Source organism: Pelodiscus sinensis, unplaced genomic scaffold (assembly GCF_049634645.1).
Source record: "Pelodiscus sinensis isolate JC-2024 unplaced genomic scaffold, ASM4963464v1 ctg37, whole genome shotgun sequence".
Lineage (NCBI taxonomy): Eukaryota > Metazoa > Chordata > Testudines > Trionychidae > Pelodiscus > Pelodiscus sinensis.
In genome coordinates, this window is record NW_027465869.1 from 714,356 (window position 1) to 736,822 (window position 22,467).

At 54.2% G+C, this 22,467-nt stretch overlaps 2 protein-coding genes and 3 non-coding genes across 5 annotated transcripts in view; 3 read left to right on the plus strand and 2 right to left on the minus strand.

The window, feature by feature from the left end:
- Window positions 1–22,467, minus strand: part of LOC102457165 (uncharacterized) — a 242,837-nt gene that overhangs the window by 166,743 nt on the left and 53,627 nt on the right. The window lies entirely within an intron of this gene.
- LOC142824070 (uncharacterized) overlaps window positions 1–22,467 on the plus strand; it is a 408,405-nt gene that overhangs the window by 152,896 nt on the left and 233,042 nt on the right. The gene's annotated exons all lie outside the window — the stretch shown is intronic.
- TRNAF-GAA (transfer RNA phenylalanine (anticodon GAA)) lies at window positions 14,320–14,392 on the plus strand. Its single transcript has one exon. It is a non-coding gene; the product is annotated as a tRNA-Phe (tRNA).
- Window positions 15,432–15,513, minus strand: TRNAS-CGA (transfer RNA serine (anticodon CGA)). Its single transcript has one exon. It is a non-coding gene; the product is annotated as a tRNA-Ser (tRNA).
- TRNAG-UCC (transfer RNA glycine (anticodon UCC)) lies at window positions 17,748–17,820 on the plus strand. The gene has a single exon. It is a non-coding gene; the product is annotated as a tRNA-Gly (tRNA).

Sequence of the window (22,467 nt, forward strand, 5' to 3'; positions counted from 1 at the left end):
TTCAAATTAGTGCTGTAGTGTAGACATACCCACAGTGAGTAAGTCTACACGACATCACTATTTTGAAACAATTCACTTTATTTTGAAATAATGAGGCGATAGTCCACACAGCAAGCCCATTGTTTCAAAATTGTTTAAAAATGACAGGCTTCTTATTCCAGACTAATAAACTCAGTGGTCTATGGGACTGGACAGGCCAGAGGCTGCCTAGAGCTGAGACCTGCAGCAACCTGCAGGGACACAGGGATGACGTGACAGACAGTCCACAGGAGAAGCTCATAAAGTCTTATTTGTGTGAGGCTACAGAATCTGATTCCAGGGCCCACAGTGGGATATTCCCTGCCCCCATCCCCGTCTCAGGGTCAGAGGCTGAGCTGGGATCCCAGCCCCACCCGGAACCAGGGTTGGATGCTCTGCCCAGAGACAAAGCCTGCCGGGAAAGTGTAGATCAGGGCCTTGTTGGCAGCATTGATAAATGTCACCTGCCTCTGGTCACAGTCCAGACAAACCCGGATCCTGCTGGGGACCAGGCTCAGGGGCAGGGGGGTCACAGGGTCAGTGAGAGCACAGAACTGATCCCCCCACCGCTCCACAGCCCAGATCCTCCCTCTGGGGTTATGGCTGTTCCAGTTCTCCCTATTTATACACTCTCTGGCCACCCCCACAGCCCAGTGTTGCTCATCCCCCACCTCCACCTCCCAGCAATGTCTCCCCGAGGTGAATCCCTCATGGCCCAGCACGCAGAACTCAGAATCAAATCTCTCTGGGTTGTTGGGCAGCTGCTGCCGAGTATCTGCCCATCTCACATGTTTCCGATCCCTAGACAGGCTGAGCTGGGGATTCGCCGTGTCTGGATCCAGAGTCACCGTCGCTGGGGAGAGAGAATCAGGGCGTGAGGGGCAGAGCTCAGCCCTGGGGGCGGCTGAGGCCATTTCACACCCTCCTCAGCAGCCCTGTTGTGGCTGGGACAGGCCTGGGCCCCAGGGAGCTGCCTCTGCCCTGAGCCCTGAGACTGAGCCGAGCTGTCACTGCAGCGCCTCAGCCGGGCAATGGGACCCGCTTCACTGGTTTCTTATTTCCCCACACGAGATTCAGCTCCCAGCTCCTCCTGTTGGGGCTGCTCCATCCCAGCAGCAGAGACACAGTCAGAAAAGTTTTAGTGGGGAGGGAGTTTCCCTCAGGGGTTTAAATTGGTACCTGCCTGAGACAGGGTAGATCAAACCCTGAGTCTAGACAAGGGCCATAGAGAATAATTCCTCTGGCTGCAGAGAAACCAGCCAATCAGGGGCCAGGAAGGCCTATAAGAAGAAGCTCCAGGACCGGAGACAGCTCAGTATCTCTGGCGCCCTAAGCTTGGGAAGGCTGCGTGACTGGCTAAGGAAGCAGCACCATGGAGAGCTCCCAGAGCTGACTAGAGACCAGGGTGAGCTGTGACAGAGCCCTGAGGGAAAGGCAAGGTCACTGCACCCAGGAGGGGAAGCTCTGGAGACCCCACTCTCTAGCTGGGAAGGGGAGGTGAACAAACAGAGAGAAGAGGGACACTAACAGAGGGCTCTGCCATGGGCCCCTGTTAGGTGTGTACCTGGGCAGGGTGTGACTCACACAGTGTGACTGGCTGAGTAACTGAAAAGGCTTTTTAAAGTGGCAGCGCAGGCACACGCACTCGGCCAGACGGAGGCGCTCATGAGTGGTGAGTGCCACCCTGTTACGCTGCCTCTTCTGCTCCCCCCTCACTGAAAGTTTCCTGGCTGTATCTCGCTGCTGGCAATGAACATCCTCCAGTGCCAGGCCAAGGGGCAGAGAGGAAGGGGCAGGATTGGGTGGGGCAGCCCATTCCCAGCCCAGAAACAGGGGGGCAACCTCAGAGAGAGAGAGAGAGTGTCCCCGTATCCCAGAAGCAGTGAGCCACTCCAATGGGAGAGCCCAGCCTGTCCAAAGCAAAGGCAGGATGTTGGATTACGGGGACGGGGGGGACCCCTGTGTCAGGGTAAAGGAGAGGGGGTGTCAGCCCAGAGGGCAGAGAGCTCTTGACTCATTCTTCCTTAAAAGGCTTGTGACTGTCTATCAAAACCTCAGGGTCAGAGTTAGGGGTTTTGGGTGCTGCTGAGGGAGAGGTTTCTGTTTAGCAGCGTGGGCATGAACTCAGCACCCAGCCTGGTGTCAGAGTCATTTGTTTGACTTCACATGGGATCTTCTCAGTATTTAATTATTTCACTTTTAGATTGTCAAGCGTCCTGGTCAGAGTCAAACTGATTTTCACTTGAGCTACAAACTCATTAAAATGTTTCCTGAGAAATCTGTCATAATTCAAAGACAATCTCCACGTACAAACTCACCTGGTGTGTATGCGCTTAGGGATTCCCCTCTCTGTGTCTCCGGTGCAAAGGGCAGAGTGTCTGGAGGGGAAAGGAGAAGAGAGGAGGTTTTCTGCTTTCAGATTTATAACTCTGATCTGACCTAGCCTGGCTCGAGTTTTGACAAAAAATCAGGCAGAGAGGCACAAAGACTCACCCTGTCTTCTCTATAGAGAGAAACTGATTTGAAACCTTCCTCCCGCCCTTTCAGTCCAGTGTCTCCCAACACAGGAGCCCACAGCCACCCGAGGAGATGCAGTCTGTGATGAGGGGAACTTAAATCTCCTTATCCCCTCCCATCCTCTGGACCTTAGCTTGTCCCATTAACCTACTGCCTTTGGCCAGACCCTAGACCAAGGGTGGGTAAGATATGGCCTGCAAACTGCTCTGCTGGGACCCACAGGCAGAGAGCAGCCCCATGCCTTTTGGCTGGAAACGACTAACCAATGGGAGCTGAGGGATTGGGCTGATGGTGGGGGCAGTGCAAAGAGCCTCTCCCTCCTCCGGCATTCGGAGAAGAGCCACATGAAGGGAGCAGACAGCAGTTCTGAGAAGTCTGGGGCTGTGACCGGCAGGGAGCCGGCTTTGGAGTCCTGCAAGTCTGCTGGCTGGGTGCTGCCTAGGTAAGCATCTCCCAGTCAGAGCCTGCCTCTGGGATCCCCCTCCTCCAAATGCCTGTCCCAGATCTCAATCCCCTCCTGCCCCAGGTCACCACACAAACCCTCTGCACCCTTCCTCCCCAGGTCACAACTCCCTCCAATACCCTGTACCCCGCCTGCATTCTTCCCCCAGGCTAGAATCCTCTCCTGCACCCATAGCCCCTCCAGGACCCTGCACTCCAATCTCCTGCCCCAGATCACAGTCCCCTCCTTCACCCAAACTCCCTTTCAGAACCTGCACCTTCTCCTGCGCCCCAGTCCTCCATCCCAAGCTCCTTTCTGCACCCACCTGGCTTCCCAGGCACCAAACCCCTTAGAAAACTCCATAGAAATCTGTGGCCATTGGCCACTGACCAGAATCTTGGAGTGGCCCCAGATCAATCATTATTACCCACCCCATCCTAGACCCAAATCTCACATTTAGTGTGAATGTAACTTTACACAGTTTGGTTCCTTTGGTGTTAACAGGATGGTAAGATTTGCTGGGTTAAGGCTCATAATTCTATACCCGCTGGCGTCTATTCACACAGCATCTCCACAAGGGGCCCTTGGCCTCCACAGACCGACACACCCGGGAATACAGTCCTTGTGCAGTGTGGAGACTGGAGATGGGAGACAATCAGCTCAAGGAGCCAGATTCACCCTGGTGGGCCAAAAGCTACAGGGGACCATTCCAGACTCCCCCAGTCCCTGGCCATGGAGCCCCGTGCCGACCTTGGCCCAGGCTAGGGGAGTCCTGAGATTTTGCCAGAGCAGCACCCCGGTTTCTGTGGCCCCACGCGGTTCCCACGTTGGGAGAGACCAAACATTAGGCCATTGGGACTCAGTGTTGCGACTGAGGGTGAGTCATGAATTAACGCGTGGCGTCCTCACACCTGTGTCTCGTTACACCTGCTCTGTTTGTCCCCTTTCCATCTTTCATTCAACCGATCTGTCCTTTCCCCCTCCCACAGCCTCGGAGGTTCCTCCCAGTTTCCCCTCTTAGATCCCTTCTTGGTACCTTCGCCCTCCCTCGGAGTCTCCATGGGAGCAACAGTTTCCTGGCAAAGTCATCGTCTCAAACCCAGTTCAGGAGAAATCTCCTCCGGCGGCTGCAATGTCCCCTTTTCACACCTAGAGAGAGAAAACGTCACATAGTGACACTGCACCGAGTGACTCAGTTCTCCAGCTCTGACCAGTGAGTCGCTGCTCCTGATGGGGCTGGAGTTAGAATCCCTCCAGTTCTCCCAAGCCCCCGAAACATTCCCCTCAAAACTCCCGTTCATATTTTTCAGCTCTGGCCTGGAGAGACGAAATGGGAATTGAGTCTTCATGGCCAATTCACTTCCTGGCCTCCAGGCGCTGAGGGGCAGGAGGTTCCCAGGGGAAGGACTGTAGGAATCTGCCCACTAGAGACTAGACTTTGACAGCAGCTCCCCCCTGCCCATGCAGCTCTGAGCATGGCCTGGCTGTGGCTCTTTGGCCCCCAAGCCAGGCTGGAAGCTGGTGCTGTAGGCAGAGAGCCCAAGGGGTGGGGACACAGGCAGGGGCAGCTCTCAGGGGTCCACCCTAGGCAGGTGAAGCCTCTGCAGCTCCCCACCGGTGCCCCAGGTCCCTGGGTTTGCTGGGCTGCAGCTACCAGCCTGGTCAGGGGGCCAAGCCTGGGCTGAAGCACAGGAGGCCAGGACCCCTTGGGCCTCTCTGTCCCGTGCCCCTGTGTGTCCCACAGAGCAGAGCGGGGGCTGCTTTGCTCATGGTTACGGAGCCCCCTGCTGGCAGTGCCTGGCCTCCCAGGGGTGTGCTGGGAGCAGCTCGTTCCCTCCAATCCTGTCCAGGCAGCAGCAGGGACACAGTGTGCTTCAGTGCCGGGTGCCAGGAACATGCCTCCTGGAGCGCAGGAGAGCCTGGCTCTGCCTAGTGAGCAGTGTGGGGATGGCCAGCCGGGCAGCAGCAGAACCAGGGCTCCCTGCACCTGCCCAGAGGAAGGCGCCTGCAGGGCAGAGATGTATTTGGAGCCAGGGAGCAGGGGAGAGGATCTGTGAAATGGGGATATTCTGGGGCATGGAGAGGCTGAGTGTGAACAGGGAACATTGGAATTAACCCACATCCAGAGTGAGTCCTACCTTGTGTATCTGGACAGCCTTGTCCAGGAGCAGCACTGGGAGGGATCTGTGCTCGGGGGTCTCCAGCAAACCACACACACGGCTTCCCCCTCCTCCTTGCAGAAATGACTCAGGGTCTCTGTGCCTGGCGTGAGATCCCGCTCTCTGAGTTTCCCCGGGACGTTTCAGCAGAAGGAGCAGGGGAAGTGCTTCAGCTGGTTCTGTCCACTACTTCAAGCTGAAGGGGGATTTTATAGCCGCTATGCTCAGTTGTACGACTTTGCAGTTTAAAGGTCACAGCCCAGCCCCTTCACACAGCAGATAAGCGCTGGAGAGAAGATTGTTCTTTTAACCATCGTAAATCTCCATAGAAGTGAAAGTCACAATCCTTTCAATCATGTGACGGGGTGCAGTCACAGAAGACCCCTTGGGGCGAATCCCAGGGTGTGAACAAAGCCACTGACACTCAGCTCTTTGCACTTGGGGCTCCTCACCACCTGTTCCTGCAGGGCCAGCTCCCTGGTCTCCCCCAGCCAAGGCACCAAGCTGAGCTCACCTCCCCACACCCCAGACACACACCAAGGGAAATATAGGCACTGAATCCATTCAGGTCTCAGGAGACAGTTTCAGTCCCAGCACCTGGGAAACCCACCCCCCAACTGGGATCAGAACCCCACATGAACCATTCAGGCAAGCCCCCTTTAACAACGAAAGGAGGGTTACACACTGATTGCTCCTCCAGGTAACAATTATTGACACTGGGCCTGATATAAGTAAGAGTGATTTTATTAAGCACACCCAATAGGATTGAAGTGGTTGCAAGTGAGAACAGGAAGAGCAAATTAAATAGCAAATTTAAAATTACAGAACACGCAAAGCTAGTTCCAACACTAAAAGCTCAGTGCAAAGTTACCCTAAAACTGATCTTATTTTAGAAATGTAAAAAACGATGGTCCTGTAGCACTTTAGAGCACGTCTACACTATAGGACGAATTAAGCTACGCAACTTCAGCTGTGTTAATTGTGTAGCTGAAGTCGAAATACCTTAACGCGGCTTTTGGCGCTGTCCACACTGCAGGAAGTTGAAAGGAGAAAACTCTTCCTTCAACTTCCCTTACTCCTCATGGAAGCAGGACAACTGCCATCGACTGGAGCACCCGTCTAGATTTGCATTAGCGTGTCACAAGACCTGCTGTTAGAGACTAACCAAAAATATACAGACAGTATCATGAAGAAAGCATCATGGGCTTTTTTGGGGCAGGTGACAAATATGGAGCAAGAGGCACAGAAGTTCATATAAAAAGCAGAAAAAGCGGGGAGAGAGGGAGGGGAAAAAACCTGTCAATTAAAGTGTCCATGCTTAATGAGGCTAATGGAGTGGGCTGTAAGTGTCCAATTCTCAGTGGCAGATTTAGAGTTAGTGGGGCCCGGAGTTATGAAGGGGACGCAGCCAAGAAAAAGAACATTCACTCTTCCTGCCTCTCCTACTTTTCATTCTGTTTTCTTCATCCTCCTTCTATATTATAAGTGATGGGAAGTAAATGAAATAACGGGAGGCACTTTGATTGTTTTTGTATCTGACTTTTTTTTTCACGGAGCACTTGAAAATTGCTGAGGGTCTTGGTGGACCACTTAATGATCTTTCCAAATATTGTCTGCATCATGAGCAAGCTCTTGTCACGTGTCAGAGGGGAGCCGTGTTAGTCTGTAACTGTAAAAACTTAAAAAACAACTAATGTTCCTGCAGCTAATGAAAAATGAAGCCAGTATCATGAACTTTCGTGGACACGACCCACTTCTGCAAATGAATGGAGCAAGGGGTACAGAGTTACAAAGGAGACAGGGACAGGGTATTAGGGTTTGAGGTCAATCTACCAGAGTTACAAAGGAGAGGGGGATAGGGTATTGGGGTTTGAGGTGGATCTTGCAGAGTTACAAAGGAGACAGGGACAGGGTATTGGGGTTTGAGGTGGATCTTGGGGTACGTCTAGACTACAGAGTTTTGTCGACAGAAGTTTTGTCGACAGATACTGTCGACAAAGCTTCTGTCGACAAAGAGCGTCTACACTACATTCAGTTCTGTCGACAAAAGCAAGCTGCTTTGTCGACATGGCAGTGTAGACGCAAGGACAGTTTACATGCAATAATACCTTCTGTCGACAGAACTCTGTCGACAGAAGGCGTTATGCCTCGTAAAATGAGGTTTACCAGCGTCGACAAAACTTAAAAGTGGCGGGAAACCTCAAACAGAAAATTCCTTCCTTATTTCAGATTAAGCCAACTGGACTATCATTATTCTGGACTAAGCCTATCGGAATAATATAGTCTGATATAGCTGACACACACACACTCCCTGTTAAAACAACCCTTCTAACCCTGTCAATACATTACAGTGATAACATTTCTACGGGGTTTTACAATGTTTGAAAGTTACAACTCTCCAGCACTTATCTGGGATTGGAAGGGGCTGGGCTGTGATCTTTAGGCTGTAAAGTCATAAAGCGGAGAATAGAGGCTATAAAATCCCCCTTCAGCTCAAGCTTAACTTTGTGTTTCTCACGTGTTATGACTTACCGCTCGCACACACCAGCTGCTGCTGACTTTCACTGCTCTGCTGGCCCCAGGCCGGTGGCTGGATGTTCAGAAAGTCACAGCTATGGTGACACACCCAGTGTAACTGACATAGCTCCGGGGGGTTAGTTCCCCCCAAATTGTAGTTTCGCTGCAAGTCTGTGAGCAGCCCTAGACACTCATCACATTGTGAGGTAAGGACACGTTAATTTCACTGGGGACACATCTACACAGCCCCTGGGAGGGCAGGTTCTCTGCTTGGTGCCTGTGCACACACCAGCCCTGCTGGAGTGAGCACCAGGCCAGCAGCAGCAAGAAGGGAGCAGTTTGCACGAGCTGCTGGGATACGATCCAGGCCAACCACTGGCTGGACACTGCTGTGTGGTCAGAACCTGAGTTTAAGCTTTTGTGTTCTTGTTTGATTGTTTGCTTCCCCCTTATCCCTTCACTCCCTCTCTGCCCCTTTCCAACCCCTGCTCCCAATCCCTTGCTTATGTAACTCCTGCTTCCTCCTTTCTTATCTGTCTCCAGCTCCTCCTCCTGGCCTTCCCTTTCCCTGCTGCACCTGGGCTTGCCCCGTCTCTGGATCGGAAACGTGTGAGATGGGAACGTACGTGGCAGTCACTGCCTGACACCCCAGCAAGATTTGACTCTGAGCCCTGTGTTTTGGGCTGTGAGGGATTCACCTTGGGGAGACATTGCTGGGAGTTGGAAGTGGGGGATAGGCGACACTGGGTTGTGGGGGTGGTCAGAGAGTCAATGAATAGAAAGGGATGGACCAGCCTTAGCCCTGGGCTGTGGGGCAGTGTGAAGATTAGAACCAGACTCTCACATCCTCCAAGGAGACCCTCTTGCCCCTGAGCCAGGCCCCCCACAGGATCTGGGTCTGGCTGGACTGTGACCGGGGGCAGGTGACATTTGTCAATGCTGGTTCCAAGGCCCCGATCTTCACGTTCCCGCCGGGCTCCCTCCCCGAGAAGACAATCTGACCCTGGTTCTGGGTGGGGCAGGGCTCTTCCAAAAGAGGAAGTTTTCCAAAATTTGGCCCAGAGTAAACAGACCAAATTTCGGAAAAGCCTCTTCCAAAAAAACAATCGGAAAAAGATATGCAAATTGTGGAGTATAATTTGCGTCCCTTTTTCCAACAAAAACGGCAGTCTAAATATAGCCTTAGTGAATAAACAACATCTGCATCACTAACCTTTTTCTGAGAGACCTCCCACCCAAGTACTAAATATAAAGCTGCTAGTCGTACCAGGGCTGAGAACGTCAGGGCTACATCTAGACTGGCATGATTTTGTGCAAATGCTTTTAACAGAAAAGTTTTTCCACTAAAAGCATTTGAAGAAAAGAGCATCTAGATTGGCACGGATGCTGTTGCGCAAAAGCATCTGTGGCCAGTATAGATGAGATTTTGCGCAAGAAAACTCCCGTGGCCATTTTCGCCATCAGGGCTTTTTTGCGCAAAACAGTTCTTCCCTGTCTACACTGGCCCTCTTGTGCAAAAACATTTGCGCAAGAGGGCTTATCCCTGAGTGGGAGCGTCAGTGTATTTGCGCAAGAACACCGACAATCTTACATTAGATCGTCAGTGTTCTTGAGCAAATTCAAGTGGCCAGTGTAGAAGGCTGGCAAGTTTTTGAGCAAAAGTGGCTGCTTTTGCGCAAAATCTTGCCAGTCTAGACGCAGCCCAGGGGCGTAGTTACAAAGGGAAGGCACTTCTGAGTTCAGGAGGAATGTTGGATGTGCCCAGAACACAGGCCTGGTTCATGCAGTCGAATGGAGCAATGTTCAGTTTGTGGGACTGGAGGATATTTGGATGCATGTTGTAAAACCGTCCCACCTAATGAAGACAAGTTGAGGAGCCTTTTTTGTTCTTTTGTTTCACCCTTGGTTTCTGTGTGGGGCTCACCAGGGCAATATTACTGTCTTCTTTAAAAACATGTGCATGGCTGTTGAAAACAGCAATTCCAGCCCCAGTGAGTGCTGGGAAGGTGCCAGCATTTGTTGCTCAATCTTATGCTATTTTTGTCCACAGCAAATGGCAGTAGGTCAGTGTCTGATTTGGGAGAAATGATGTAGCATCCACCCAAACTGAACTTGAGCCCCCCTGAATTGTGAGGGTGTTCAAAGCTGGATGGCAGGTCCTAGATGCATTTCCTGAATATTAGCTATCGCTGGAAAGGAAAAGCTGATTTCAAATTCCATTGCTGAGAAGTGGGGCAGCCAACCGAGGCCACCAGCATCCCTAAACCAGTGTGGGGGAGACCTCTGAGGGTGAAATCTGGGCCAAAGTCTTTGACTCCCCTGTGCATATGTGTTCCCCATTCACAGTGGCTTTTAGCAGCCAGCTCTTCATTCACAACAAGCATGTGGCCTATATGCATAGGTACCAAGTTTCTATAGAAAAGGCCTTGATACAAAGTTGTACATGGAAAGACTTAATACAGGGTTATATGAAAATGATTAAGTCAGAGATTTACGATGACTTCAGAGATGTATCTACACAGGCCTCAGAGGGGTTTCCCCGGGAACATCTGGGGTGAAGGACTTGCTGGCAGCTCGTGTATGTGAGGCACAGAGCCAAGGGAAGTAGCTGTGAATGTGATCTTGGCAGGAACCTGAGAGAGCGCTGGCTTCAGGCCCAGGGTTCCCTGGAAAGCAGATGTGCAGTTCTGCACGAGGAAACTTCCAGGATTTTTCTTTCTGCTGTATTTAAAAGACAGGAATTTCTGGGCTTTTTTTTCAAATAATGAAGTTTGCACCAAAGAAACCCCCGACTCCTACAATCAGTGTCCCCTGCCAGTGGCAGAACCAGGTGAGGCCCCAGACACTGGCTGGCGGCTGAGGCCAAAGGCACCAGGATACAAGCAGCTTTGGGATCTAGCCCCAGGGCAGCAGACATGCAGGTGGGGATGTTTGCAGGGAGCCCGGCAGCACAGAGCCTGTGCGGAGAAGCCGGTCGCTGCTTCCTGTGGACTTCAGCATGTGCAGCTCTGTGGGCTGAGAAATCCCCAGTGTTCCGGCTCTCCGAGCCAACGCGCCTCCCCCAGAGTCAGGCACACCCAGCATGGCCCCTGGCTCTGTTAACCCCCCACAGCACTAGCCCTCACCATAACTATAGGCTCAGCACTGGCACAAGGACAGAACATGGACGGGAAAACTGGGACTGCTGGAATGGGCTACGTGGCGAGTGGGGGAGGGGGAGGATTATTTCTGTCTCTGGAGTTTTACGATGTTTAAAACGTTGATCTCCTCTCCAGCCCCCAGCTGCTGTGTGGAGGGGCTGGGCCGTGACCTTGGCGCTGCACAGCTGAGAACAGTGGCCATAAAATCCCTCTTCAGCTCAACGTTTACTCCTCACTGGGCCTTGCTGCCAGTTTTGTGCCATGTCTCTAGCTCACACCCGCTGCCTCTGACCGTAACCCAGGGAGCCCCTGGAGCCCTGCAGGTCCCTGGCCAGTGGCTGGAAGTTAGACACAGCCAGGCCAGCACAGCCAGTGTGACTGACGCAGCGCGGGGGTCCAGTGCCCCCAGCTGCGGTTTCACACCCCGTCTGTGTGTGGCTCTGGCCATTCACCTCGCTATGAAGTAAGAACGTGCCGGGTGGACTGAGGGCACCGATCCCAGCTCGCGAGGTACCTGGGCACACACTGACCCTGCTGGAGCGAGCGCCCGGTCAGTAGCAGTGCGGCTGCAGCAGCGAGGGAGGGTTTGCGTGAGCTGCTGGGATACGATCCAGGCTGGCCAGTGGCTGGAACCCTGCCCCTGCGTGGCCAGACCCTGAGCTTAAGCTTTTGTGTTCTTGTTTGTTTCTTTCCCCATTTTCCCTTCATTCCCTCTCTGCTCCTTTCCACCCCCCTGCTCCCCATCCCTCCGTTATGTAACTTCTGCTTCCTCCTTTCTTATCTGTCCCTGCTGCACCTGGGCAGCTGATCTGGGACCTCCCTTGGTCAACAGAGCCATTTCTGATACAGAGAGAACAAAAGTCCAGAGATCAAAGCAGCTTTGGCCAAAGCGACTCCTGTATGGGGAAGAGGAAACCGAATGCCCCGTCTGTCTTGTATCTGACAGAACAAGGGGGCACCACGTCTACTGAAATATGGAAAAACTCAGACCACAGGCTCTTAAACCAGGCAGAGAATTTGAGAGTCGTTTCTGTGAGGAACAGGGGGATGCCGTGTGTGTGGTTTGCTGGAGCACAGATCCCAGCAGGCGCTGGTCCCTGTAACCCTTCTGCTGGATAGGGCCGGCAGCAACCAGGGCCAGGTTCAATATCTAGGGGTTCAGCTCACATAGAACCAGCTTGAGCCGCCAATTAGTAGCCTGGGAAATTCACGTACCCCTGGGCGCCTCTGAGAGGCAATGCTTCCCCACTCACCAGCACAGAGTCTGAGTGTAGAAAATAAACTTTTAATGAAAGAGAGAGAGAAGTGACATGGCATGAACTTGGGAAAACACCACGAACAGAGTTCATAAGGCCCCACGAGCAACCGTCCCAGCTCAAATGGATTGAGCAATGTCTTTTGCTTCTCAGGCTCACCAGTCCAGCAAGGTGAGGGTTCCATTCACTTACCCAAACTTTCCCGTACCCCACTTCAAACGCCCCACTTACAGCTCTGCCCAGTCAGTGCAGACCCAGACACATCACCCTGATGACTTCCTTCAGAGAGCCTGATGTGATGCCACCTGTGTGCTGCCCCTGCTACCCGCTGGCCGTTCCCTCCAGCCCCTCCGCTGACTCATGAGGGTCACAAGAATGAGTGTGAGAAGGAGCCTCGTTGGAGCGTTCTCTTTTCCCACCAACTAACTGACCTAGCGGAGAGATGTCTCTGTGACAAAGGTAAGAATTGGTAAAAGGTGGGGTTTGGTGACATCAGGGGAATTAGCTCAAGTGGTAGAGTGCTTGCTTAGCATGCAAGAGGTAGTGAGATCGATACCCACATTCTCCAGTGGGTGGGGAGTTCCCTGTTCTTTTTCTACAAGCAGAGCCAGGCAGAGGGCAAAGTGCCTCCAGTGGCCCCTCCCTCTTCCTACTCACTCCCCTCAAAAGCCACCACGGCTTAGTTCCAAATCTGTAAACCCCATTGAACAAGGGATAGCGCCTCTTCCGAAATAGCTACTTTGCAATAGCCGGAGTGTGGATGCTCCATCGCTGCTAGTTCAAAATAGCTCCTGCCCAGGGCCAGTCAAAGTAATTACTCCCCAGTGCCTCCTGGGGCTCTAAGTCAAGGTAGAGCATCCACATTAGGGGTTCCTGATTCGGACCAATTTTGAGCCTTCCCTGTAGTGTGGACGCGCTACTTTGAAACAAGCTATTTAAATGTTTTCTTTCAAAATAGCTTTAAAAGTAAATGCGCTGTGTCGACGAACCCTGAGAGCTGAGTGAAGGGGGAGGCAGGCCCAGGGGGAGAAGGCTCCATGACTGTGTCAGAGGGAGGCTCTGCCCTGGCCAGTGGGGAATCGTTGCCTCTCCGAGTAGCCCTGGCCTGGTGCCTCAGAAAGGTAACGATTCCCCACTGGCCAGGGCAGAGCCTCCCTCTGACACAGTCATGGAGCCTTCTCCCCCTGGTCCTGCCTCCCCCTTGACTCAGCACTCAGGGCACGTCAACACAGCTGCTGTTCAGAGTCCTCTGGTGCTGCCAGGGAGGGGCCTCACTGCAAGAGCCGCCTGGGCAGGTTCCTGCCACAGAGACACGTCCCAGAGCAGGACGGATGCTCAGACCGACACTGAGTGTTGCTCAGCGCTGGGGTGAGACAGGGAAGGAGAAAAGGGTCTAACGGTGCCTGCAGCCTTTCAGAACAGCCCCTGGCCCCACCCCAAGTACCCTCTGCCCCTGCTGGGTTCCGCTGGACTCAGGCCTCCCCAGTGCCAGCCTAAGGGCTCTGGGGAGACATGGCAGCTGTGGTGCTGGGTTGCTGCACAGCTTAGAGGAGGGGTGGGCAATGAGTTTTCATGGGGAACTGCTCCCAGGGCTGCACTTTTCCATGCTATTAACGGGGGCAGGGGGGGTCTGGGTTGCAGGTTGGTGCAGACAGGAGCTTGGGGCAGAGGACTGGGGTGCAGGAATGGTTGCAGCATGTTGGGTTGTGACTTGGGGCAGAGGATTGGGGTGCAGGATCTGGGAGGGATGAGGGTTCAGGGGGGCAGAAGGTTTGGTTTATGTGGGGTACCTGTGGGTTGAGGGAAGGGAGGGGCTGGGGTGCCAGAGGCAGGCTCTGGCTGGGAGACTTACCTGGCTCACTCCCAGCCAGCCTGGGTGAATAAGAGCTTGTGGGGACTGGCCAGGGCTTCAAGCAGGCAGCTCCCATTGGCCACAAACAAGCCTGGAGCAGGGACCAGGCATGAAGCCTTTTCCTCTACAGCTGAGAGACACAAAGGGCCCAGCAGCCCCTTCTCTCAGCTGTGCGTGGGGGCAGGGCGAGCAGGGAATCTGCCTGAGGCTTCTTGCTGCCATGTTGGGTGGCTTCATGGGCTGGATCCAGCCCGCTGGCCTGTATTGCCCAGGCCTGGCTTAGAGGGAATCTGGGCTGTGGGGGAGGGGCGCTGTGGACAGGCCAGTCTGGCCTTCCTGGGCAGGGCATGACGACATGTGGCCCAGCTACACAATGTCCCAGACAGAGAATTACAGGCCAGACAGGGCTCTTATCACAGCCAAAGTAGCTCAGTGGGGAGAGCGTTAGACTGAAGATCTAAAGGTCCCTGGTTCAATCCCAGGCTTTGGCATGTGCTAATAGGGGCTAATTACTTCAAGTTGATGGGTTTGTTTAAAGCTGTCATCACAAGCTGCCCTGCAGGAGGAAAGTTGAGTTGCAGTGTCACTTGGGGGAAATCTGGTAAGGCCACAAGAAATACTCCCAGTTGGCCTGGCTGGAACATGGCACCACATGAGCATGTTGCTGGCACTAATGTGGTCCCCTGGGCCTGAGGAGAGTAAGAGTTGGGGGGCCCCTCTGAGTGTGGGGTGGGGCTGTCTGTTGGAGGGACACACACTGGCCTGGCCCCTCCCTTGCTTTGTAGGACAGGGCCTCCTGCTGTTCCTTGGCTACTCAGTTGTTGGGCTTATCCAAGCAGCAGGAGCTGTGTGTTTACCTGGGGAGCCACAATAAGATCAGAGCTCCCCCCATTTCTGCTTGGCTTTGAACTAGGAGCCTTTTGCATTTTGCATTGTGCATATTAAGCAAACAGCAAACCCCATAACCACCACACCACAGAAACATAAACATACTTGTCAGTTCTTGTCAGTTTTTTTCTGTACATAAACTTGGACAAATATTCTGTTACTAATTCTTTGGCCAAGGCCTTGGGGGGAAGTTGCAGAGCTAGCGCAGGAAACAAGACCCGCGCCCCCCTCCTCCCCACCCCACACCCACACCCACACCCACACCCACACACTACTTCTCTAGACCTTTGCTCCCAACACAGGGCCGGGGGGGGGGGGGGGTGACCCACATCACATCCCCAACATTTCTGCCCTTAATAGATGGACCTTTGTGGGCAGCCCCAGACGCTCCATCCTCTGAACAACTATCACACACTGGAGCAGGGCAGCCCCCAGGGGTAGGGCTGAGCCATGGGGTGCTGGGCAGGGGGCAGAGGCTGCAGGAGCTGAGAGTTTCCCTAGAGCTCAGGGACCCACGATGAGGCCCCATGCCCCGTGTCTCTCTCGGAAGGTGCAGAAAGCGATTGACTGGGGATGGGGAGAGTGGCTCAGGGGTTGTGCAGCTTGTTGCCCTGGTTAGGGGAGTGGCCAAAACACAGGCCTCGCTGTGAGCAGGATTTGAACCTGCGCAGGGAAACCCTATTGGATTTCGAGTCCAACGCCTTAACCACTCAGCCATCACAGCTCTGAGTGTAGCAGTGCCCCGGGGCCAGGGAAACTGGTAACTAATCCCAGTTCCCAGGCCTGACATCACCTGCCCCACAGAATTCACATGGGAAACCTGGCTCCCCGAGCACAGGGGGAGCTTGGGGACTCCTCGCTGGGCCGTGGGGTGAAGCATCAAACCAGCCCCCTCCTGTGGGCCTGTGAGTGTTGCTGTCCCTGCTGTACAGACAGGGCCATAGAGCCAGGGAGAGATTCACTGAATGGGCCAAGGTCACTCAGCGAGTTTGAGCCCAGCTCTGCCCCCAGCTCCCTGCCCCACCCACCGACGTGCTGACTCCCTTGCTGCCAGGGGGCTGTTTGCATTGGCCTCTTTTGCTGTCTGTTCTGCTGTGAGACATTGGGACAGTTGGCCAGGGCGTCCCGCAGTTGCCATCTCCCTCTGTGCAGGTGCTGTCCAGAGCCCCGACTAGCAAACGCTGACACTGCTGTTAGGTCCAGACCAGAGGGGAGTGTTTAAGGGTTATTTCGGAAGAAGGGTTTTCTCCCCAAATAACTGCATCTAAACAGTGTTTTTTATTTCAAAATAAAGTATTTTGAAACAGCGCCCGGACACGATTATGCAAATGTAGCGCAGGATATTTAAATCCCGGTTTCATTTACAATTTTGAATGTCTCCATTTGCATCCCTCTCCTGAAGGAGACTGCAAGTGTCCACATGTCCTGGGTGTTGCAACCTCCCAGCACTCACCTGATGTTCCCTCCCCGCTGCCTGAAGACGTTTGGGAGTCCTCCTGCGTCTCCTGGCGCTGCAGGTCATCAGCGTTGTCATCCTGAAGCTGCAGCCGCTGCTTCCCAGGTGTCTCCATCCCAGACTCCACAACTATCCCTGGAGACAGGGGCTCCCCACACCCCAGGATTCGGTCCAGTTCCTCACAGTATGCACAGTGCTGTGGTGCTTCCCCAGAGCGGGATCTGCCCTCACGGGCTCTCACATACCCCTCCCGCAATTCGTTGACCTTGGGTCTGACTTGGTCTAGGATGCAGGGGGGGGAGGTGGCCTTTCTCTGCAAGGCCATCAGCCATTGGGCCATATGTTAGATAATTTCATGGAGGTTAGGTCCATAAAAGGCTAGTAGCCAGGGGATAAAATGGTGTCCCAGGCCTCTGTTTGTCAGAGGCTGGAGAGGGATGGCAGGAGACAAATCGCTTGATCATTGTCTTCGGTCCACCCCCTCCGGGGCACCTGGTGCTGGCCACTGTCGGCAGACAGGACACTGGGCTAGACGGACCTTTGGTCTGACCCAGTACGGCCGTTCTGATGTTCATATGTTCACAAATGTCCACATTCCTCCTCCTGGACTGCCGGGCCTGCAGAGACTCCCCCTCGGATCACAGCTCCAAGAGGGTCTTTACCTCTGGCCCAGACACTGACAGTGCCCAGTGTTTCTGCCCCTTGCTTGGTCCTGTGACCAGGGCTGGATTAAGGCCTGGGCTAGCCGGGCAGCCGCCCTTTATAGCTGCCATCAGGCGCCGCGTGCCCGGCTCCCGGATTGCGGGCTGCAGTAGCTCCCAGCAGCCACCCTGCAGCGGCTGCCCGGGGGGAGGGGACATGCTAACCCCTGCAGCACCGGTCAGCAGCGCCTTTCTCCCCATGGCTGCGGGGCTCTGCATGGCCACTGGTGGTAGCCGGGCTGGGCCAGGCACGTGCATCCTGCCACTGCCAGCTCCGCGCATGCGCCCTCCCCCAACCCGGGGCGCAATTGAACTGTCAGCCCGGGGCACCGGAATGGCTCGGTCCAGCCCTGCCTGTGAAGTGTCCCTGGAGGAGTCTCTGGGGGTTGTGCCTGTGACATAGGTCTCCGGAAGGCAGAAGTGCTTCATCTTAGGCGAAGGACCCAGAAACAACACTTTACAGCAACAAACACAAGGGCGGCTCTTGGTCCTCATCCCTGAGCCACACAGAGTATCCAGAAGTCACTTCCCCACCTCTCCCTTGGCTGCTCTAGAGCTTAGCCCAAAGTCTGATAAACTCTACTCTCCCACCCAACAACCCCTGGGACTCCTCTTCCACCCGGCTCCTCACACCACGGAGAGTGCAGGGCAGCCACTACCCCAGCGTCACCACTTCTGGTCTTTGCCTAGTGGCCAAGAAGTTCTGCTTCACCCAAACCACACAGGCACCCTCTCACCTCTGGCTAGCCTCATGGCAGACGTGGGTTTCCCTAATTTATTTTCCCAGCAGCTTTACAGGCAGGCATTGGTGGTATAGTGGTGAGCATAGCTGCCTTCCAAGCAGTTGACCTGGGTTTGATTCCCAGCCAATCCAGTGTAAAGAGAGATCATCAAAGCTCCTTGCTGAGCCTTTTTACTTGAACCCTGAAAAAACAGGCACAAACAGGTCCTGCAGCTGTGGGCTGCCTCTCACAGCTCTTCATCCTCTCCGAGAGCATGCACAGTAATGCGGTTCCTCCCTCACATACCTCTGCTGCGACTCCTTGACCTTGGCTCTGACTTGGTCTAGGATGTGGGGGTAGGAGGGAGATGACCTTTCTTTGCTAGACCATTGGCCATTTGGCCAAAAATGTCGGCATTCCTCCGCATGGACTGCAGAGACTCCTCCTGGGACTACAGCTCCAAGAGGGACTTTATCTGTGGCCCAGACAATGACAGTGCCTGGCGTTTGCTGCCCTTTGCTTGATTTGATTCTCAGCCAATGCAAGGTGGGAAGGGAACAGGCAACCTCCTGGGGAAGATCTTATTTAACCCTGAGCAACAGGCACAAGTGGGTCCCACAGCCAAGGGCTCCCTCTCACCGCTTTTCGTGGGGAGCAGCTCAAACAAAACTAATTTGGCTGTTGTGGGGTCTGCATGGGGCTTGTACCTGTGACCTGGGCATTATTAGCATCAAGCGCTAAACAGCTGAGCCAGCAGGCCCAGGAGTAGCCCCACAATAGAGGGAAGAGAAGAGTTTTCCCTGCTATTGGGGAAAGCAGGCCAGGCCAAGGCCCTTTTAGCCACTGGGTCTGTGCAGGCTGGAGCCTCCTCTTACCAGCTCTCTGGCCTGTTTCCTGAAACGCCTCAGCCTCTTGCCTGTTTCTGCTTCCCTGTCCATAGCAGGCAGCTAAAGGGAGGTAAAACAGTCACCACAGCAAACAACTCTGTGGCCAGCATGGGGCTTGAACACATGACTTTACCATTATCAACATTATCAGCTAGCTGAGCAGAATGCAATTCACAAATGGCCCTTTCAGAAAGGTACCGCTGGCAGCTGAAACCTGTCTCTACAGCTGCCAATGGCTCTTCTCTGACAGGGCCACTAGCGACTCACTGTGATGTGGGCTGGCTCATCCAGCTGGTTTGAGGTTTGGTCAAGGTGGCTGGCGGCCGGCATGGCGCACTGAGATCCAGGGCAAAGAGGCAGCCGGAATCTCTTGCTGCCAGCACCTTGCCTCCCAGCTTCTTCCCTGTCAGCAGCAGCCACAGCCCCTTTCGGCCACTGGGTCAGCCCAGGAAGGGAGGCAGGAATGGGGCCAAGTAGGGAGTCAGGCTGAGGGGGGCAGGCAAAGCTCATCTTGCCTTGCAGGACCACTGGCAACAGCTTCTCTCTTGTGCGCTGCTGAGGAGAAAAACACCCTGAGCAGGACCATAAAGACCAATTTAAAAGAGAATTTAGACGGGGGCACAAAGGGGGCAAGAGTCAGAGCCTGGCAGCTTCTGGGACACAGGAGAGGCCTCCCCTGGCCACCCATGGAACTGCTGGTTCAGGAAAAGGCTGATTGGGGAGGAGTGTTGGGAAGAAGGAAACCACAAGCCTGGAGCAGGTGCAGAGGCTGCTGTGACTGGCACTGGCAAGGCAGGGCTCTGACTGCAATTGCTGGGACAGGAGAGCCAGCACCACATGCCCTTGTGATTCCTTGGGGGTGTCCGTGCTCAGAGAGCCTGAGGGTGCAACCTCTGCAGCTCCTGTGGGCATCAGGTGCTTCTCACTTGTGGTTTCCTTCTTCCCAACACTCCTCCAATCAGCCTGTTCCTGAACCAGCAGTTCCATGGGTGGCCAGGGGAGGCCTCTTCTCTGTCCCAGAAGGACCTGGGAAAATGTGAGCAAAGGCTGCAATAAGGTACCACTGGGAGTTGAACCAAGGCTTTTCGGTTTACAAGGTAGGTGCTTCAGCCAGCTGAGCCATGGTGCCCTCCTCAGATTGGTGGTTGAAACTGCTCTATGGTCCCAGACAACACTTTTGACTCCCAAAGTGCAGCAATTTCCTTCCAGCCCTGGCTGTGTCTGTGGCTGAGCGGCACAAAGGAAGATACAAGGTCCGTGGGGGGTCTTTGCCGGATGAATGTGCCTGAGGAAAGACACTGGAAGCGCAACAGACACACAAAAGGGGACAAGGGACAGTTTGAGTCGCACACACGGCAGGCGGCGCAGCTCAGCCAGGGACCTTATCCACTGACAGAGCTTCACAGCTTCTCCACCCCCCAAACGCCACCAGGCAAACTGCCCCATGGGCCTCGCCCACACCATGCTCAGGGCCTGGGTATTGTCTGTCAGTTTGCCAGACCAAATAACTAGCCAAATAACTAGCCCCTCTCTCCCCGCCCCCGCTCTGGAGTCTCTGCCTCTCATGGGCCTTCTCATCCTCCTGCTCTGCTTTGTCTCCAGGCAGACCCTGCTCTGCTACAGCCACCTCCCTCTGCCTGTCACTCCTGGGCCTTCTAGAGCAAAATGGTATTCACTCTGAATACCTGGGTTTTTAGCACTCAAAGGTGCACCTAACACCAGCATTTGCTAGTGAGGGAGACAGCCACTGTGGAGCATCTTTTCTAAGAGCAGAGGAATGTAAACTCCTTGTTAGTGAGAGGAAAATGTCACCCCAGGTGGGACTTGAACCCACAATCCCTGGCTTAGAAGGCCGGTGCCTTGTCTATTAGGCCACTGGGCCACACAGGCAATATTGCCAGGGAAAGAAATTCACCCTTCTGAATGTCCCTTCTTCAACATTTAGATCCTGATTAAGCCCTTTTGAAGAAGCCAGATACACAGGAAGGGCTGATCACACCCCTCTGAAAATCAGCTTTCCATGGGTATCCGTAGCTGGCTCCACGTCATGGGCCCTGACGTCTCATCTCCCTCCCGAAACCAGGGAAGTGTCTCCCACCGCTGCAGCCTCCTGAGACTCTATGGCCGTGTCTGTACAGCAGGGACAGCAACACTCACAGCCCCACAGGAGGGCCCCTGGCCTAGCAATGTGGCCCCCTGAGCAGCCTCTGATGTTCCCTGCGTGAGCCCCAGAACCAGCCCTGAGTGACGGGGGCAGAGGGGGAGCAGCTCACACATGCCAAGGGGCTGGCCAGGGGCAGGACATGAGGCCTGGGAGGCAGCAGTGACATCACAAGGGCCTTGTGCAGCACCTCAGCTCATTGGTTGGGAGGCAGTGACCTCACAGAGGGACCATGACAACAGCCAGGTGGGACAGGCTGCAGGGCTGGGGCATCTCAGAGACCCCCATGGCCTGGCTGCCTGGAATCTCCTTTGGGAGGTTTCCCCTTGAGGGCAGAAGGGATTGAGGGTCCCAGCTGGGAGTGTCTCTGTGGAGATTTCCCCTTTCCCCAGGCTGCAGTGGGAGGGGCTGGGGCAGGCAGGGGTACAGGAGGGGCTGGCACTGAACCTCTGGGAGAGGCTGCAAACACATTGTGAGAATGGGATTTGAACAGTCCATCGCCTTAACCACCTCTCAGGTGCGGGGGTTTGTTTCAAATCACCTGAAGTCAGCACTTCAGGGAACCTTTGTGCCACTCGCTGACTGGCCAGGGACACCCAGATTTGGAAGGTTTTGCCTTTTCACAATGTTCCCTGGATTGTTATACAAAGCTCAGTGCTGGTAACAAACCCAAACACCCCCAGGCTACATCTGCCCTGCAGGCTTCTTGCTCAAGAACTGTTTTGTGCAAGAATTCTTGTGCAAAAGGTCTTGTGTAACAGTGCGTCCACACTGCCATGTGCTTTTGCACAAGAGAAGTGCTTTTCTGCAAGAGCTCCCATGGCAGTGTGGACGCTCTCCTGCGCAGGAAAGCTCTGATGGGCATTTTAGCTATAGGGGTTTCTTGAGCAAGAAACCCCTGTTGGCTCTCCACACTGCCTCCCTGTGGGTGAGTGATTGCGCAAGAGGGCTTATTCCTCGTGGGGAGAGGAATAACTCTTGCGCAAGAAGCCCTGTTGTCTGATGCTGAACTATAAATTTACTATATATTTACTTGAGCAAAAATGTGCCTGCAGTGTAGACACGCTGCAAGATTCTGGGCAAGAACAGCTGTTCTTGCACAAAAAGCCTGCAGTATAGATGTAGCCCTGCAGTGTAGACGCAATCTGAGACACACGAGGAAAGGAAGTGGCCAGAGCCTCCCCCCAGCAGGCTGACCCTCAACAGGACGGGAATGTCTACACAGAACCCTCACCTCGAAGTAAGCAAAACGCCTGCAGTGTAGACGTAATCCCCGAGAGGGATTGCAGCAGAAATCTCCACCTGAGTGAAGACATGGCCTAATGGTGCAATTAGTTAGACGGTGACACTAAGGCTCTGTCTACACTTGCGGCTTCTTGCGCAAGTACAGCCGTTCTTGCGCAGGAATCTGCAGAGCATCCACACTGCCTGCCCGCTCTTGGCAAATAAATTTACAGTACAGCGTGGTAAGAGACGGCTCCTTGCACAAGAGCTACGCTCTTTTTTGACAGGTGTAAGCCCTCTTGCGCAAGAGAGCAGTGTGGATGCTCAGCAGGGATTTCTTGCACAAGAACGCCCTATGGCTAAAATGGCCACCAGAGCTTTCTTGCACAAGAAAGAGTCCACACTGCCATGGGCGCTCCTGTGCAAAAGCACAGCTCGCACATGGCAGTGTGGACGTTTTCTTGCACAAGAAGCCACGAGCATACATGTTGCCTAACAGTCCCAATGCTGGTAACTCACAGAGGCCC